Consider the following 18,837-nt stretch of genomic DNA (forward strand, 5'->3'; position numbering starts at 1 on the left):
TGCAGAGGGCACGTTCTCAATCTGATATCTGTAGGGGTTCCCAGGCTTCAAAATCCTTGCTGTTTCTGTAGTTCACTCTCATCTTATCCTTGAACTTCTTAACTGCTTCTTTCTCTCAACTAAAGTCTAACACTTTATTGGAAAAAACTAAAGCATTTGCTTTGTTTTCTCCAAAACATTTTGACCCCCAGAGGATGTGGAGAGATCACCTCCCACTTCCATCCGCTTTCGGCATCCCATGCAGTTACCCCTGCACAGCCCCATTCTATCCTTGCAAACCTCCAGAGCCTAACTTCGCTTACTTTTCCTCTAACCTTTCTTCATCCCTCTTTAGAGACAGTATCATCACCATTCTTGATTTGGGAAAGGAAGGATTGGAGGCCAGGTGGATGTCACTGGCTCTACAAGAAAACTTTCCAGGGAAAATTATTACTGTAATGCCTAGGCTGAGAGATAAAATAGACACAGGTGGAGAAGTTCCATAAAGTCCAAAGTAGGAAAATTCATCAGTTACTGCATTAACGTTTTATTCCATTAGATCTGATTATGTATTAGTACTTGTTTTCCAATACTGAACAAGAAGTACGACAAGCATAAGATTTAGTCAGACTATTTAATCAACTAAAAGGTTTTCTTGTGACATATCATACCTGTTCACAAGTATTATATTTTGAAGCAGAGGAGTTTAATGTAATATAATTCAGATAGAAATAGTTTATAGTCTCATTATTTTCTGTCAATATATACACATTGGTAACCATTATCAATAATTGATTTGGTATTATATAGGTAGAAGTATGGGTTAATAGAAGGTATTCATAACAATTTTGGTAGTTTACTGCAATTAGTCTGATTTATAATTAGTTGCTTGTAATATATGACAAATTAATATTATTTTCATTTTAATAGATTAACATAAATCTTGACACTTTTTTTTTTTTTACATTATTTCACATTCTTTAGCTAAAAATGCCAGCAAAGTCTCATAATGAAGTTTTAACAGTACTACTTGGGATGATTATTTTTATGCTATTTATGATTTTCTCCACTTTTTTTTTTTTTTTTTTTTTTCAAGACAGAGTTTCGATCTTGTTGCCCAGGCTGGAGTGTAATGGTGCAATCTTGGCTCACTGCAATCTCTGCCCCTCAGGTTCAAGTGATTCTCCTGCCTCAGCCTCCCAGGTAGCTGGGATTACAGGTATGCGCCACCACACCAGGCTAATTTTGTATTTTTAGTAGAGACGTGGTTTCTCCATGTTGGTCAGGCTGGTCTTGAACTCCTGACCTCAGGTGATCTGCCTGCCTCAGCCTCCCAAAGTGCTGGGATTATAGGCGTGAGCCACTGCGCCCTGCCAATTTTCTCTATTTTCTAACATTACACTTATGCATCAGTTAAGGACTGGAATATGTTTTCAGTAATGCATCCTTGGGCTATTTCATCATTGTGAGGACATCATAGCATGTATTTACACAAAACTATGTAATTTAGACTACTACACACCTAGGCTATATGGTTAGTCTATTGCTTCTTGGCGACAAACCTACACAGGTAAGCAGTTATACGAAAGACAACTATAACAAAATGATAGACAACTACAACAAGACGGTAAGTTTTTCGGCATCTAAATGTAGAAGAAGTACATAAAAATAGGATATAAAAGATGAAGAATGGTACATTCCTAAAGGGCACTTACCATTAATGGAGCTGGCATTGGAAGATGCTCTATGTGATCAACTGAGTGAGTGGTGCGTGAATGTGAAGGCCTCGGACATTACTGTACACTACTGGAGACTTCATAAGTTCTGTACAGTTAGATTACACTAAATTTATTTTAAAAAGACATTCTTCAATAATTAACCTTAGCTTACTGAAGCCTTTTACTTTATACACTTCTAAAGGTTTCCTCAAACTTTTTGACTGTTTTGTAACAAGACTTAGCTTGAAACAGAAAATTCAGAAGCACGTTATACAGCAGCATAAAAATATTGTCTTTCTTTATATTCTTTTCCTATAAACATTTTTCTATTTTTAAATTTTTAATTTTTTATGTGACTGGCTGCTCAGTAAGTTTGTCTATACCGGCATCACCACAGACAAATGAATAATGCATTGCACTACATCACTTGGCTGTAGGAATTTTTTAGGTCCATTATAATTTTATGGGACCACTATAATATATGGAATTCATTGCTAACCAAAAATGTTGTTACGTAGTACGTGACTGTATTTGTCTTTTTCTCTTTTTGCATTGAGTACATTACTTTCATAATTTAAAAAATATTACTTAAAATGCTTAGCATTTGACCCAGCAATCCCATTGCTAGGTATCTACCCAAAGGAATAGACATCATTCTATTATAAAAATGCATGCACATGTGTGTTCACTGCAGTGGTATTCATAATAGCAAAGACATGGAATCAACCCAAATGCCCATCAATTGTAAACTGGATAAAGAAAATATGGTACCTATACACCATGGAATACCATGCAGCCATAAAAAGGAACAAGACCATGTCCTTTGCAGGGACATGGATGGTGCTGGTAGCCATTGTCCTTAGCAAACTAATGCAGGGACAGAAAACCAAATGCCACATGTTCTCACTTATAAGTGAGAGGTGAATAATGAGAACACACGGACACAGGAAGGGGAACAACACACACTGGGGCCTGTCAGGGGAGGGAGGTGGGGGAAGGGAAAGCATCAGGATAAATAGCTGATGCATGTGGGTCTTAATACCTAAGTGATGGGTTGATAGCTTCAAATCACTGTGGAACAAGATTACTTATGTAACAAACCTGCATGTTCTGCACATATATCCCATAACTTAAAATAAAATAAAATTAAAAAAATCTTATACTCGTATTTCTTGTAAATTTACTTCTGTCCTTTCACCTTTTTCTCTTTGTATCTGGCTCCTTTCTATTCCCATTTCCCAGTTACCACAACTTTTATAAGTAGATGTGTCATCCACCTGCACTCTCTGCAGTCTGCAGTCACATTGCCCTCTCATGGCTTATGTTTTTAAAGATAATGTCTGTGCTCATAACATTGAATATGCTGATGAGTCCTGGTACTCTGCAGGTTGACAGTCCCTGCCAACATCTATTGGCAGGCAGCATCCTCTCCATCCTCTCAAATGGCTCGGCTCACCTCCCCATGCCCACTGAAACTGTCATTTTCACGAAACCCCATTGTTGCAAATTAGCCGTTGCTGGCAAAAGTTCACAGCCTGTTTCCAGGCATTAATTTATGATCTGTGCATCTATTTTCTCCATTCTGACCAACATACACAGAAGCTGTACTGAGTTTGAACCCTTTCTTACCTAGACAACTTGATTGCAAAAACACATCTATGTTGGTTTTTTAGCAATTTCTATATCTCAAAGGCATCATCACGATAAACAGTAAGTATATCTTGGTTTATCCCAAGAGTATTCATTTTTTTTTATTGTCTTGGTTCAGTTTATAACAGAAAGAAAGTACTTTGTAGCTAGGTTTACCTCCACTGTAATACTAAACGGTAGAGGATAGCAGTGATAAGACAAAGGGTGGAGATGAGATCAAGATGCCAACATTTCTTCTAACAATAATAATAATGTGTCAATTAATATAATAATGATAATAATAAGTGATTTCTTTCACTTATTTTTCTGTTAATCATTTAGTGGCCAGAAAAAGAAAATTAACTATTGGAGTGGAAAAAACTGAATCTAATGGTGGTAACTCTCACTTTTTTTTAACTCCTTAGGAAATGACTTTAAATGTTACTACTTGCTGAAGCATAAGTTTAAGACAATCTTTACTTATCATACTATACAAAAATGAGATAACTATGCAAGCTTTCCCTGTTACATTTGCAGTTCCTCCCAGAATCCCTGCAGGCATACAACAGATGTTCAGTAAACACTATGTTGATAACTCTGGGAAGACACAACTATTCTATGAACAGGCATCAGAATTTATCATTTGAAATTATCAACTCAAAAAATTCTTTTTTTCCTCATACATATTCTGCTTATATATCAAAAATTATTATGAGAAACCCAGATTTCTCGGAACAACTGAGGATAAAATGGCTTATAATGTTAAAAGAAGTGGAGTCTCAGTCTATACTCAGTATCTCCCTCTCTTTCATTCATATACGCATGAACACTTGCAATTCTAAGAAAAAATGAATTCTTTAAACTCACTCATTTATTTAACTGATATGTATTAAACCAGGTAATGTTTATAATGTATTCTGGATATAAACATGAACAGATGAGAAGGGTCCCTGCCCTCACAGAGCTTATGTTCTGGCGAGGAGCTGTAACATGACCTTGGAATTGGGATAGGAAGAAAGCTGTCTCATTGAAAGGGATGGTGGCCAGGCACAGTGGCTCCCGCCTGTAATGCCAGCACTTTGGGAGGCCGAGGCAGGTGGATCATGAGGTCAAGAGATCAAGACCATCCTGGCCAACAAGGTGAAACCCCATCTTCCCTAAAAATACAAAAATTGGCTGGGCATGGTGGCATGCACCTGTAGTCCCGGCTACTCAGGAAGCTGATGCAAGAGAATCTCTTGAACTCGGGAGGCAGAGGTTGCAGTGAGCTGAGATCGTGCCACTGAACTCCAGCCTGAAGACAGAGCAAGACCTATTAAAAAATATGATGATATAGATTCAAAGCCACCAAATGATAGAATACTGCTTCATCTTTCATAAGTAGGCATTGGTGCTAGTTAATAGTTTAGCCATTACACTTTATATGCTAGAATTAGATTACCCCACATATCTAAATTACTTAATGTATGCCAGTTAAACAAACTAAGTGTGAGAATGTGATTACCTTAAATAACTGAATGTTGTCTATTCATTTTATGCAAAGTAAGAACATATAGTCTCCATTAATAAAATATCTTAATAAAGATAAAAATATTGTATATTCACATTGTTGAATGCTATGAAAATAATGAAATGATTAATATAAGAGCAAGTTCATTCTGTAATCTTGTTTACTGTGCCTCATATATATTCAAACAAATGTTTTAAATAAACATCCTGTCCAGTATGTGGTTACTTTGTGTGAATCATAATTTTCTCTAAAGTTCTTCAGCAAATTTCTTCTAATACAGAAGTCTGCCTTCTGGCTTTACATATTAATCACAGCAAACAAAAACATTGTTCCTTAGGCATGTGTTATGTGGTGAGTAACAGCCTCCTGTATTTCCTAGTTAGGAGAAAAATACTCACCTTTTCACAGGTGTAAGTTAGCATTGCCAATTTTAAATGAAGCCCATTTGAAGTCTGGGTTATACATAAACCATTGGTATAATATAATAATTAACACTGCTCCCAGGATAGATGAATAAATTGCTGATGCAAGACTTTCAAAATGCTGTCACTAAGTACAAAGTAATATGATGCATGTTATATAAATCTATATGATTATATAAATAAGTGTACACACACACACACACCAACAAACCCCATGTATGCCATTAGGTAGAGTTCGTCTACTTCTCGTATAGTGATAAATGGACAAATAGAAAAAAAATTTTTTCTATGGTTTATTTATTTATTTAAATCATTAAAATAGCCTATCTTTCAAAAGGGAGTTTATACTTTGGCTTACTTCCCCAATCATAACTTAGGCTTTTTATTTTATTTTTTCTCAATTATTTGAGAAAATAATAAAGACCAGTTGACACTGTGAAATATGGCACTGGTGGTTCTATAGGGTGATGGTCTTGTTTATGGAGAGAGCAGAAACCACATCTATTAGAAGACATACGGGTGAGACAACAGATTGTAATTCCCAAGTCTTCCTTAGGAATTCTGTCTCTATTCACAAAGGAGGCATCTGGAAGCAGAAAATAAATGCCTATTTTCTCTAGTGTAAAATCTCAAGGGAATCTTCTGTTTAAGAGACAATGTCTTACAAGTAGGAAAAAAAAAAGAAGTCAGTGTTTTTACTTCTTATAATAGGCCTATGTGTATGATGGAGTGTGACATAGATGAGTGATAAATTAGAAAATGAGGGACTGAACAGGCTACCGGACATCAACCTGGAGCTGTGAAGTGGCTTTCTCTATATGAAAGAAAAAACAATCTTTCAGAGACTAGTAAAATCAAAGGATTTCTCTATGTGGAGATAATTAGTAGAGAGAACAGAATCAATAATAGTTTTAGAAGTGAGCTCACTGAATGTTAAAGGAAACAAATATTGTAGATGCTTTCTGAATGCAAAACATCAAGGCAAGTTTAACCCGAGTGAAATAATGGACTCCCCGGTGACTAGGTAGCTGAGGCCTGAGGGCCATTATAATGTACACATGAAAATAAATGTAAATTGATTCTTACCACAAGCTAGTAAAATTATACATTCTCTTTACATATCTGTATGAATTATATGAGGAACAAAAGTCATATTGTAAGTTGAAAGAATAATTTTTGGAAATTAGGTACTCCTGTTTACAAGCTGTTTGTATTCATGACTTTTTTTTCCAATGGAGACTTTGTTATGTGTTCTTTGTATATTTTTATCACTTTTGATTTATTTTCTAGGTATATTTTCATTGCTGGCAACAAAGATGTTGCTCATCTTCGGAATCTCTTGGAAGGGAAGAAGTCTTTGTTGAATATATGTCCCTAGCTGTTTTGTCATGCATAAGGAAAACTGTCTGATTATGCTGATAAAATGAAACAGAACTAAATCCCTGACCCTGTTGGAAAGGAAAGAGAGATGAGAATACTAATGAGAAAAGTCAGAGAATGGAAATATACTCAAGAGGAGGCCCGGGGCTCAGCTCTTAAGAGGACTAAGGAGAAAGTGGGCAATGAACAAGAGCTCACTTTTGTTGCCATCTGTGATTGGTCATTCTACCTCTTTTAACTCGACATGCTTTTCTCTTCCTGTCTGTGCCATGAAAGATTCTGTTTGACTCTATCATCCTCTCTTTCATTTAGTATGGCCACCTTCATTTTTCTTTAGGGACAATCCAAGACTATATGGCTTACATGGGGCTGGACTCACCACTCGGTTCCAGAAGGCAAACAGTACATCTACCTTTGATTAATTACAGTCATAAGGATTCGTTTAGGAATGATTCAATCAATCAGCCAAAAAATACAAGTTGGTTTTAAAATTTTTCTTGGAACCACCTGGGGAAAGCTTCTTTCTGCTGGTGTCCTTAATCTTGTAGCATATAGGCCTGGACCTTTGAGAACCATGTAGGAGGAGAGTCCTTCATGACAAAGCTCATGAAGAATCAGAGTCAGGTTTTAATGTATGTAAGAAAGACAAATTCCTGGTGATACTGTTTGAAAATCATGATCCAGCTATTCTTGAGGTTACTCTAGAGTATTTCAGTATTATAAGCCATTTATTTCCTTGTTTTAAGATAAGCTGAGTTGTATTTATTTTACTTGTAATCCAAGAATAATGTCAATATGCCATAGAACTGATAGAAGTAATGTAAGGTAAAAATGATAGAAACGTATCCCTACATAAACAAAAACCAAACTAAAACAAAAAGAAAAACTATTGAAGTCACTGGGAGGTGCAAAAAATTCAGGAGAGAAGTCAACCTTTGGTTAAAGGGAAGACATGGGGGCAATTGCTTGATTTTGCAGTTGCTAGCTTAGAGGTTTCTAGACTCCGCCATAAATGCTGACTAAATCTCTCATAAAAGCCTATAATCTTTCTCATTTTAGACAATCACAACTTCTGGAAAGTGAGGGAAAACTCCCAGAAAAATTGGAGTTTCATATAGAGAGTCTTAAGTTCCATGTATAAAAGATGCCCAAATCCCTGGCTGCCTCCTAAACCATGCATTTTGTGTAAAAAATGTCAAACATCCAAGCCAAGAATAAAGCACTGAACTGAGATTTGAACTGCTGTCAAAAGACAGTTTAATCCCAATCAAGTTAATTGATGACTAAAACAACAAAAATCGATCCTCTTCAGGGAAATATAATAGAATCCATAATCTTCACAAAATAATGTTCACAATACCTAGGAGACCAAACAGAATTATTGAAAAAGACTTTAAAAGTTTTAAAAAGCAGAAAAACAGGACTCCTTCTTAAAAAGAGATATTTAGTGTTAATCAATGTCAATATAAAACATTTTTGAATTAGCACAGAGTTTAACATTTCTTCAAATCTCATGATTTGAAGAAAATACACCTATATGAATAAAAGAATAAGAATGCTCAGCAGAGAAATATCAATTATAAAAAAGAGCCCAAAGTAATTGTAATGAGGGAGTAAGAGTATGATTCCATTACAAAAAAAAGTAAATAAACTATTTGGGTAGAAAATCAAGTATCTCTTATATACACTAGGAAGCGTCTCCTCTAGAGTCAACATTTTCTTATGATCAGTGTATTCAGGTGTTAGTTCATATTTGTTATATTCTTAATTTAATGCATGATGAATTCTGCACAACAAATATATTAGTCTATAAATGTACTTCTAAATTCTTTCCTATTATGGAGAAACTTCACAAAGAAATAAAAGTAAAATTCATGTATTTCAGAAGTCCTTTTAACTTTTGGCTTTTTTTTAACCTTTTAAGCTAATTTACATTTATTTTAGTACAGAGTTGTAGAATATACAATACTAATTATTTTCAGGTGAAGTGAGAGAAACAAAAATTGTCCAAAAATATGGAGGGACATAAATGGTTATGTTATTTCTCTGTCATATGGTACAGACAGCACTTTTTCAACATTGCAGAAAAAAATAAACTTTAGTAGTTTCATGAGAAAAGCAAAGTACCCTTGTTATAAAGCATGTAAACATTAGAATCATGCCAACAGCTGTATTATTTATTAGCTGAGTGAATTTGGACACATTCCTTAGCTTTTTTGAATCCCATATAGCTCATCTGAAAAATGGAGATAATGATACCTACCTCCAGTAATACTAATAATCAAGGTAATCAAAACAAACAAACAATCTCTATTTTTCAGTATTTTTCCAATTTCTATAGTATAACTGCTTGGATCATGGACCTATTTCAAGCTCAAAACATGGCATTTCTAAAAAAGGAGATAGGAAGAAATGCATCCAATCAGTTCTCTTAAGTGGGGACAAGCTGGCTTCAGGACATGACTGCATCCCTCAAAAGAGTGTCCTGAGAATTAAATTATGTAATACCTTGAAGTGCTTAGCACAGTTACTGACATAACACAAGCCTTCAACAAAAGGGGACTTAATGATGATTGACTGATGAATGAGTTTACACAACACTGCACAGAGTACCATGAGATTTAGAAGACAGAATTTATCTCTCTTTCAAATAACTTACGGCTCTATTAAACACATTCAAGAGGAACGTTAGAAGATGTATCCTCATTATGATTATAATTATGAACCACTTTTTTTCCAGTTATTGTATTTAAATATGGTTACCCTTTTGAAAGAACTGGATGAGAGTCACACAGTGGAGAGTGAAGCAAAACTCTTGCCAGTCATAGCTTTTAGTTCAAGTTCCCAATTCTTCTCTAGGCAGAAGAGATTAATTTTTCATTGTTCCTTAGTTCTTACTATAATTTCTTTGGCAATTTGGTCATAAATCAAACTTCTTTCAAATTGAAGTAGCTGGTTTGTCTGTTGCATTTACCTTATAGAGTTGTTTATCCTAATTGTTACCTTGCTATTCTGACCCATGCCTAGAGATTAGGCTAAATAATCTGTTAGTTTGCCCAGGTCTTTTCCAGTTTCAGCACTGAAAGTCACATGTGCTGGGAGCCCTCTCGATCTTAGGCAAAATGAGACAGTTGGTCACTCTAGTAGAGATAGACCTTAAATTCTTCATTGGTTAATAAATGAAAATAGCGTCCTCAAAAACAGAAAAAAATCAGGTTTGTTCTTATGTAGTGTGCTTATTGAGTGAGAAAAATCATCAAAATTAAACATAAGCTACACTTCCAAACGATACCATATCTACATCAGAATCGAATCGAAGCACAATCTTCTGTGGGGACTTGAAAATTCCCAGCTACTAAGCACACAGTGGGAAACAGGATTTCTCTAGAATTAAATGTATACCACTCCATAAGAACCAGAGTTATGTTTACTTTATTATTCCTTCATTCTACTGAATATTTAGTGTTCTTGCTAATGAGCATTTCAGCAATTACCCTTACCAGTTTCTGTTCTCCCAATTTAATGTTAATTATTTTCTTAAGGTACTTGTAGCTACCTTAACTAACACTAAATGCCCGTGTGTATTATCATTTCTCATGATACAGTGTAGACAATAATTTAAAGATGATTTATTGGCAAATTATAAAAAAATATACTATTCTTTAAATTAGCAATTAATTCAAAAATAAAATAAGGCAAGAATATTTTCTTCATCACAGTATACATAACAAGTCACTTCCCCTGTCAGTGCCATCAATAAACTGTTTTATCTTTTGTGAAGAGGAATTCATGCTATCTTTGCATTACTGAGGTATTCCAGTTTCAACATGGGGATTTTCAAACCTATACATTTTTTGTCTAAGTTTTATAATTATTAGAAAGACTGAATGCAGTTTGTTTGCTGATAATATAAAATAGACTTCCTGACATTTCCTTTCATCTTTATATACCTGCTTTACTTTTCATCTATTGACTAATAATGGCTTATAAATATTCTGATTCCCTTTCTTTCCACAAAACATGCTTGGCTAATTCCTTAGGGATTCCCTCAAGGTGCCTCCACTTTGGAATGATTTACAAGATTCATCTTCCTTCTTTGCCAATGAGTTCAGTATGCTGCCATGCCCTATTCAAGAATGCTGATCAAAGGAACAGTCAAAATATTCATCCCTCCCCCGGAGTAAAAAAAGAAAATAAAAATAAAAATAATTATTAGTTTCCTGAAAAAAAGACATGCTGCTTGAGATTTTCACAATTCCAGCTATACTGTTGAAATGGCATTTCTTTGATTACGTATGAATCATCACTTTCTTAGAGGAAAAAAGGAGACACACATTGAGTATCACACTTTCTCTGAAATGATCTAGTAGCTCAGTAACTCCTACAGCCTGTCAGTTACTGCATTAGAAGTTTTCAATGACACACACTGGATCATTTATCTCAGTCTTCATATTGAGTGATTGTCAACAGGACCCTAGAGATTTTCTGAGGTACCCTTGGGTAAATGGAAAACACAGGTAGCAATGAAATCATCTTAATCATTAAAAGGGAAACAAAGATTGAACACTGACCCATAGGAATGGCTAATTCGATTGATCTCTGTTGATTCTATAAATCTATGCTCCTAGGCTGGCTGGCTGAACTCTAAAGAGAATGGTAGTAAATTTTCATTTCCTCATGAGAAGGCACTATTTAAAAAGAATTGAAGCATGCAGCAGAAATTTTAGAATATTTTTGTGTCCATGGGAAACCACTTATCTGTTATAAAACCAAGTAGTTAAAACATTTGAATTGTTTATACATACATGTGTACATGCACACCACATTATATTAATATATAGATCATAGTGGCCAAGGGTAATTGTGTGATTCACTATTTTTGTGTTTGAAAAATTTGGTTGCATTTTCTGCTCAATGACAGAGACAAAAATTATTAAAATAGAAATAAGAGAATTAGTTCATAGAATGAGGCCAGAACTCCAAATGTAAGTATGAGGTAAAAAGTATAATTATACCATTATAAAAGTATATAAGACTTACATTATAAAAGAACAGTAAGTTCTTACTTAATGTCATTGATAGGTGCTTAAGCACTACAATCCAAAGTGAAACAATGCATGATGAATCAATTTTACCATAGGCTAATTGATACAAACAAGGTTAAGTTCCTATAGTATACATCTGGTCACAGAAACATCATCTAACTTTTAAATAAAGACCAAAACACTTTTAATATTAAACACTGAAATAAATGTGAACTATACATACACTTAAGAAAGGTTAATAGAAACAAGCAAGATAATTGTTTACCCAGTTATCCCAGTTGTGGGTCTCTGGTGGCCAGAACCTAACCCTGCAACTCCAGACACAAGGTGGGAACCAACCTGGAACAGGATGCAATTCCATTGTGGGATGCACTCACACACACACACACACACACACACACACCCCTGGGTCCAGTAGACATGCCGGTTCACCTTACATGCACATCTTTGTTATGTGGGAGCAAACCAGAGTAAAAACAAAATGAGATTATGCTCTAAATAATGGTTTTGAAAAATCATAACTAAACATGATTCCACACACACTTACATAACCATCTGTAAAATTAAAAAGATATTGTGTACTGATGGACAATATAAGATGTTTTCTACATCATGTTTGCCTATCTTTCTGATTTTCTAATAGGGTATATTATATTCCATATTGTGGCTAAAATACAAATTATTAATTTAATTGCTATCAGTGGCAATTTAAGTCATGTATATTTTTATTTTAAGAATTGCCCTATATATAAAGGAAAGCATATTTCAAATTTTGATACTGCCAAATCATTAGATTGGTCCAAAAGTGATTGCAATTTTTCTTTTTTGAGACAGTGCCTCTCTGTGTTGCCCAGGGTAGAGTGCAGTGGTGCAATCTCAACTCGCTTCAATCTCTGCCACCCAGATTCAAGCAATCCCGCCTCAGCATCCCGAGTAGCTGGGATTACAGGCATGCACCACTGCATCTCCCTAATTTTTGTATTTTTAGTAGAGATGGGGTTTCAACATGTTGGTCACGCTGGTCTCTATCTCCTGGCCTCAGGTGATCTGCCCACCTTGGCCTCCCAAAGTGCTGGGATTACAGGTGTAAGCCCCTGCGCCTGGCCTAATAATTGCTATTTTCTCCACTAAAAGTAGACAAAACCACAGTTACTTTTGCACCAGCCCAGTACTCTCCAAAGAGATTGTATAATTTCAGAAATGTACAAAATGGCTTACTTCTACGTATCTTCCTAATCACTGTGCACGATGGTTTTTCACTTTTGCTCATCTGATACATGATAAATATCTGAAATATAATTATTTATGCTTCTCATATTATTATTAATGCGGGGGATCTTTATGAGTTTACTTAATATTTTGATTTTTCTATCAATTATCTAAATTTACTCTTTCAAAATTGTTTTAAACTATTTGTTTAAAAATGAAACCCTGATTACCCGATTTTTAACATAAAATTTGACCCAGTATACATAGTGCTGCTGTTCATTTTCTGCTGAAAGTGGGTGGTAAAAAATTGATATCAGTTAGTTCAACTGGCATTCATTTGTTAAAAAATAAACATTTACTGGGTATGAAGTCTTTCTATAGGAAGGTATTGGGGTCCCAAATATACAAATACAAAGCATTCTAAACTGGAACTAGCTAAGTCTCAAAAAAATTGATTCTTCAAATTAATTAAAGAAAAGTAACTATTTAATTCCCTGAATTGCATCATAGAACCTGAAGAGATATACAGTTGTCACTGTTTACTGGTGTTCTGTGGAGATTGTTTGCAATGGGCAGATGTTGGGGCTGCCCTCTGCCTTCACTGAAATGTTGCTGCCTTCCAGCTTTCTCTTGTATTTGTCACACTGCATCTTTTGTCCCCTAACCTTCCCCTTATCATAAGATTGTTGAGCCCATTGGAAAACTCTAACTGTATATTATTGCATTCTTCACTACCCTACTCTCCATTTATACTACTCCATTGCCCTGTGTATTCCAATAGCTCACATTCTGAGGATCATCTTCTGCTGAAGTCTATCACGGTCCTGTCATTCAATTCTCTATCAAGAAATATCTTTAAATTATCTGAACACGTTGATCATCTTCCCTATTTATCTTTACAATCAGGTCACACTGACCATTCTACTATCCAAAAATTTAGGCAATTCATATTTTCATTAATAACCCCCTAGTTAATATACATTTTATTCCCATATAACCAAGTATATCTTCATATATTACACATATTTTTCTATAGAAAGTGAATTATAACATTTCTGATTTTCTAACAGGATATATTGTATTCCAGGTTATGGCTAAAATACTAATTATTAATTTAATTGCTATCAGTGGCAACTTACTTGGAAGATTCCTAAGATCTTCCAAGTAGGTCTAATTGTACTCTGTATTCCTTCCCCGTTTTTGGGGGGCGGGGGATGAAGTTTCACTCTCGTTGCCCAGGCTGGAGTGCGGTGGTGGGATCTTGGCTCACTGCAATATTCATCTCCCAGGTTCAAGTGATTCTCCTGCCTCAGCCTCCTGAGTAGCCATGATTACAAGCATGCACCACAACGCCTGGCTAATTTTGTATTTTTATTATAGACAGGGTGGTGATCCACCCACCTCAGCCTCCCAGTGTGCTGGGATTACAGGTGTTAGCCACTGCCCAGCCAATTCTCCTTTCTTAAAAGTCACAAAACATTCAGAAAAGTTGTACAATTTTTCTATAGTAACTTTTAACAGTATAACATTGATAGAGAAAAAAAAAACTTGAAGATTGGATATACACTAGAATTTTGAAATTTGAATATTTATGTCTGTACAATAGAATTCGAGAGGGAAATACAGAATTTTTATATTTCTGCTGTTGTTATAAGATCATGTTTAGAAGTTTTAAAATTTTTTCAACATGTGAATAGTATCCAGGTAACATTAATTTTTAAAAGTAGTAAAGAGAAAAGACAATCTAAAATAGCCTACCACTTACTCTACATTATCTATGTGTAAGCAAAGTTTTGTTCCTGATGATAATATAGGCTAATAAAATCGTATGGTGTAATTCTTCCATTGTTACACAGGCAAAACAAAGAAAGCCGTGTCATCAAAACACCGGGGGCTCAGTCTAGGTCCTGCTGCCTGCCACTCAGAAAGCCAATAACTGACACAATGAATGTTGCCAGAGAAGAGGCTCTTACTGGGCAGCTGAGGAGATGAAAGCTCATTCTCAAATCCATCTCTTCAGCCAACTAATATTAGGGGTTTATATAGCAAGGAAGAAATGTAACAATGTATGCCAAGACAGGAATTGGAGAGGGATGAAGAAGATGAATTGGCCAGCAGGTAGCAGGTGGCTGACTAGGCAATCATGAAGGGTGAGGGGTTTCCTGTCTCATTGTTTAGACACCGTTATCTGGTAAATTCAGTTCCTTGATACTATGTGGAAAGGCTGATGGTTGGTTTCCTGAGAAAGGAACTCCAACAAGAGAAAAGTAACTTTCTCAAGTTTTAAGACTGGGACAGTCAATTTCTATGCTCATTAAAAAGAAACCATAAAGGTTGATTCTATGGGACAATTGGGTCAGTTTCAGTCACAGTAGCTGGGGTAGGTTGGTATACAGGCAGAAGGTAAAAGGCTGTGATGCGGGTACATGTTTGTTTAAGTCCTTCAAGAAGCAGACACCAAGGTGGGGTTAGGGGCTGAAAAAAGGAAATAATTTATTGGAAGAAAAACCTGTGAAGAGAATATAGGAGAGAGCCAGAGGAGCTGGAAGAGACAGTGAGAGCTATCAGCAGTAACCTTTTGACAGCTGTGATGAAGAGTGTGAAGGAAGGAAAGTTAGATAAGTGGATTCTCTTACTGAAGAATTCTAAACAGATTTGGTCAAGTCGATGGCAAGTCCTAAGGCCAAAGTTGCTTGTCAGGGGTATTTCATAACTCCCAAAAATGGGCCTGCCTTAGAATCCTTGCCACATCAGCCATTGCCTAAGATCAGCCCACGGGAGGCATAGCCTCTGTGTGAATTGATGCTGGATTCAAAGCACAGCATCTGGGGTTCTGTGTTAATTATGCTTTCCTCATCATGACATCTGAGTGGTGGTGCATCTTCATGGCTCTTGGAAGGTACCGCTCTTTTTTACAGTATCTTGGAAAAATATCAATGTCAACAAGTCAAAGACAAAGTGGCTAAATTCAAAGCCTAGTTGGAAAACTGTAGTTACATGAAAATAGTCCAATAATAAAGAAGGAGAAATCAGGAACTTTAAGATTGGACATATAACAGTTTTAGTGGTAGGTGGTTACCGCTCTGGAGGTAAGAGTAAAGGAGGCACTTACAATAGCGTCAATTCAAATTTATGTGGGCGGACTTGCTTTGCTTTTAGAAGATGGAATTCAATACATAGAAATAAGTGAGTATTGTCACTTTTGGGGGACTTTTAGTGCATCCATTCCAAAGGCAATCCAGACCTAACTAACCTCATGAGGCATGATCCTATTCTAAACATTTTTATTTTGCCATTTAGTGAAATCGAGTTCTTTTTTCATTTATTTGGCTGGGATTTTGGAACAGTCAAAAGTGATGGGAGTGGGAGTAGAGCCGGCCAGGGAAGCAGAGGCCCAACGTCAGTTCTAGGCCTAAGTGGTGGTAAAATGTAGCTACAGCCAAATCGTGAATGATTCTTCATAGTAATAAAAAGACATAGGTTCTTTTCATTCTTAACATACTAGCCAAGAGCTCATTTCCTGTTGAGTGGAAGCCACTGCCACACCATGAACACCAGGACCCAGTGTTATGTTCACAGCTTTAATTATTTTAAAAGACACCAAAACATCTGTGCTCTGCCATTTTACATTATATTAATTTAAGATGACAGCTTCTTCAATGAGGCAGTTTTTTTTTTCTTCTGTTTTACTTGCGTACTGTGCCCCCATGGTGATAATTGTAGACATTATTTCACCCAGGGTGGTCCACAGTTATTTAACACCTTATATCACATTGGGATTTCTGGATAAGGACTCATTAATTAGGTGGACCGAAGAGAAATGTGTCTGTAACGGTGGCGAAGAGCCAAGGCTTACTCCTCCCAGGTGTTCAGAGAAGTTGCTGGAACCTCATCCATCTTCAGAGGATGACTAATATAGGTTCAACGGGGGAAAACACTGACATGAAAGAATGCTCTTTCAAATCATCATTAAAAATAAAATAAATTTCCTTATTCAGATGAAATTTGTTTAGATGAATCTTCCCAAGGAGTTACTAAACAACATTCTTGGAGTGTTTCCAATTTGGGGCTGATACAGCTTCCTGGAGAGTCCAGTAAATGCTTTGAAAGATCCCATTTAAAACATGTCATTTTATATATCAGCATGTAATAGCAATGAAGGTACTCACAAACTGCACTAGAACTGGCATTCATTTGGAGAAAATTCTAGGGCCTTTTATGTTCAGGGAATGATATTTTTCAAACAAATTATTTTCACCCACATGTTTCTCTTTACTGGGGTCTTTTATATATCTCAAGTTGTATGACTTCTAGCTGTCATATCTGCAATGTTTTGAATCGGTTTTTGTTTGAAGATCAGGAAAACAGTTTAATTTGTAATGAATTATTTTCTAAAGTTATTTAAAACTTTATTTTTCTCTCCAAATTAAGGCTGTTACCATGGCATAGGTCACTTTGTATGAAAGCTGGTGATAGCCAGGAAACAAAGTGAAAAATATCTGACCAAAATGTAGTCAGAAATAGTCTAAAAAATAAAATTTAGTGATTGTTTAGATTTGTATATCATGTAAACATGTTTTTGGCCATAAGTCTTACTAAAATAAGTTTTAGAACATCAAGTTAAGTTGCATAAAGGTTTCAGTTATTGGGAGCCTTAACTGTAAGTGCTGGCATTGCCGTAGCAGGACATTCCAGAGACAAGGCATTGGATAGAACGACGTGATAAAAGTGCTTTGGTTTTGAGAAATATAGTTTTATTCTTTGCCTTACATTGAAGATATAAAGTAGCATGTTACTTAAATTCTACTGTGAGCAGACATTTACTCTTAAATCTTGTAAATGAATCAAACACTGGGAAAAAAATGCTATGTCTGGAAAAATGCTTAATACTGAAGCTCAGATGTATATTTTCTGCCGCTTCATTTTTTGATGATGCAGCGCTTGAAACAGGGATGTGTGTTGTTGTCAAGAGACATGTATTCTTGTCAGCCTCCTTTTTTGTCTTTTTTTTAACCTTTGCTATGCCATGCTTTGCTACCAAAATGAAAACTAAAGAATCAGCTGTCACTTGCCAAACCCCATGTGTTTTCCAAGTATTTAAAAATAAAATGTTCCCATTTTTTTATGGCTTACCATTTTCAGCATTTACCAATTATATTTTGAGGCTCACCAGTTTCAGCATTTGCCAATTGTATTTCATTTTACAAATGAAGGAAATGATACAAAAAAGCCAGGAACTTTACGAATAAAACTTCTGATTCCCCCTCCTTTGTAAAGTGCAACACTTGAAAAAGAAATATTTGTCTCAAAGAACTGTGCTCTTTACTTTTGAAAAGAGCTTCAATATTTATGTTGCCAATTTTATTTTAAAACTGTACAGCATCCTATCATCTTTTTAAAATTCTGAGTTGAAGAGGTGCTCTAGGTTGAATTGTTATCAACTAATATGTAAGCTAAAGAGTCTTCCTCAGATATATTCTGCTTTAGAACCTATGGAACCAGTAATCTGTGCTAAAGATTACAGAGAATTCTGAGGATCAATAAGATAAAGGTTAAGGAAAATAAGAATTGTATTTTGGAGTAGAAAGGCACAATACTTCTTTCATACTTTGTCGTATATTAATTTATTTAATAGATATTTGATGAACTCTCACTAGGTTTCAGACACTGTGTAGGCACATATTTTCTCTAGTAATGAAACTAAGAAAATAAGAATATATGTTAATTGGTAATAGTATAGATGATTAATATAATACATAGTAATAAATCTTGAAAATTATTTTATTGTAGCATTAAAGTATTTTTATATATGTTCAAAAATTGAATTATTTTTGTTGTAAATTTACTGCTTGATTTGTGGTCGATTAACATTTTCTTTCTACTGAGCATGAAAAAGAGAAAAAAAAGAATAACATTTGTTATTTATTATTTTCTTGAAGCCATAT

Source organism: Saimiri boliviensis, chromosome 3 (assembly GCF_048565385.1).
Source record: "Saimiri boliviensis isolate mSaiBol1 chromosome 3, mSaiBol1.pri, whole genome shotgun sequence".
Lineage (NCBI taxonomy): Eukaryota > Metazoa > Chordata > Mammalia > Primates > Cebidae > Saimiri > Saimiri boliviensis.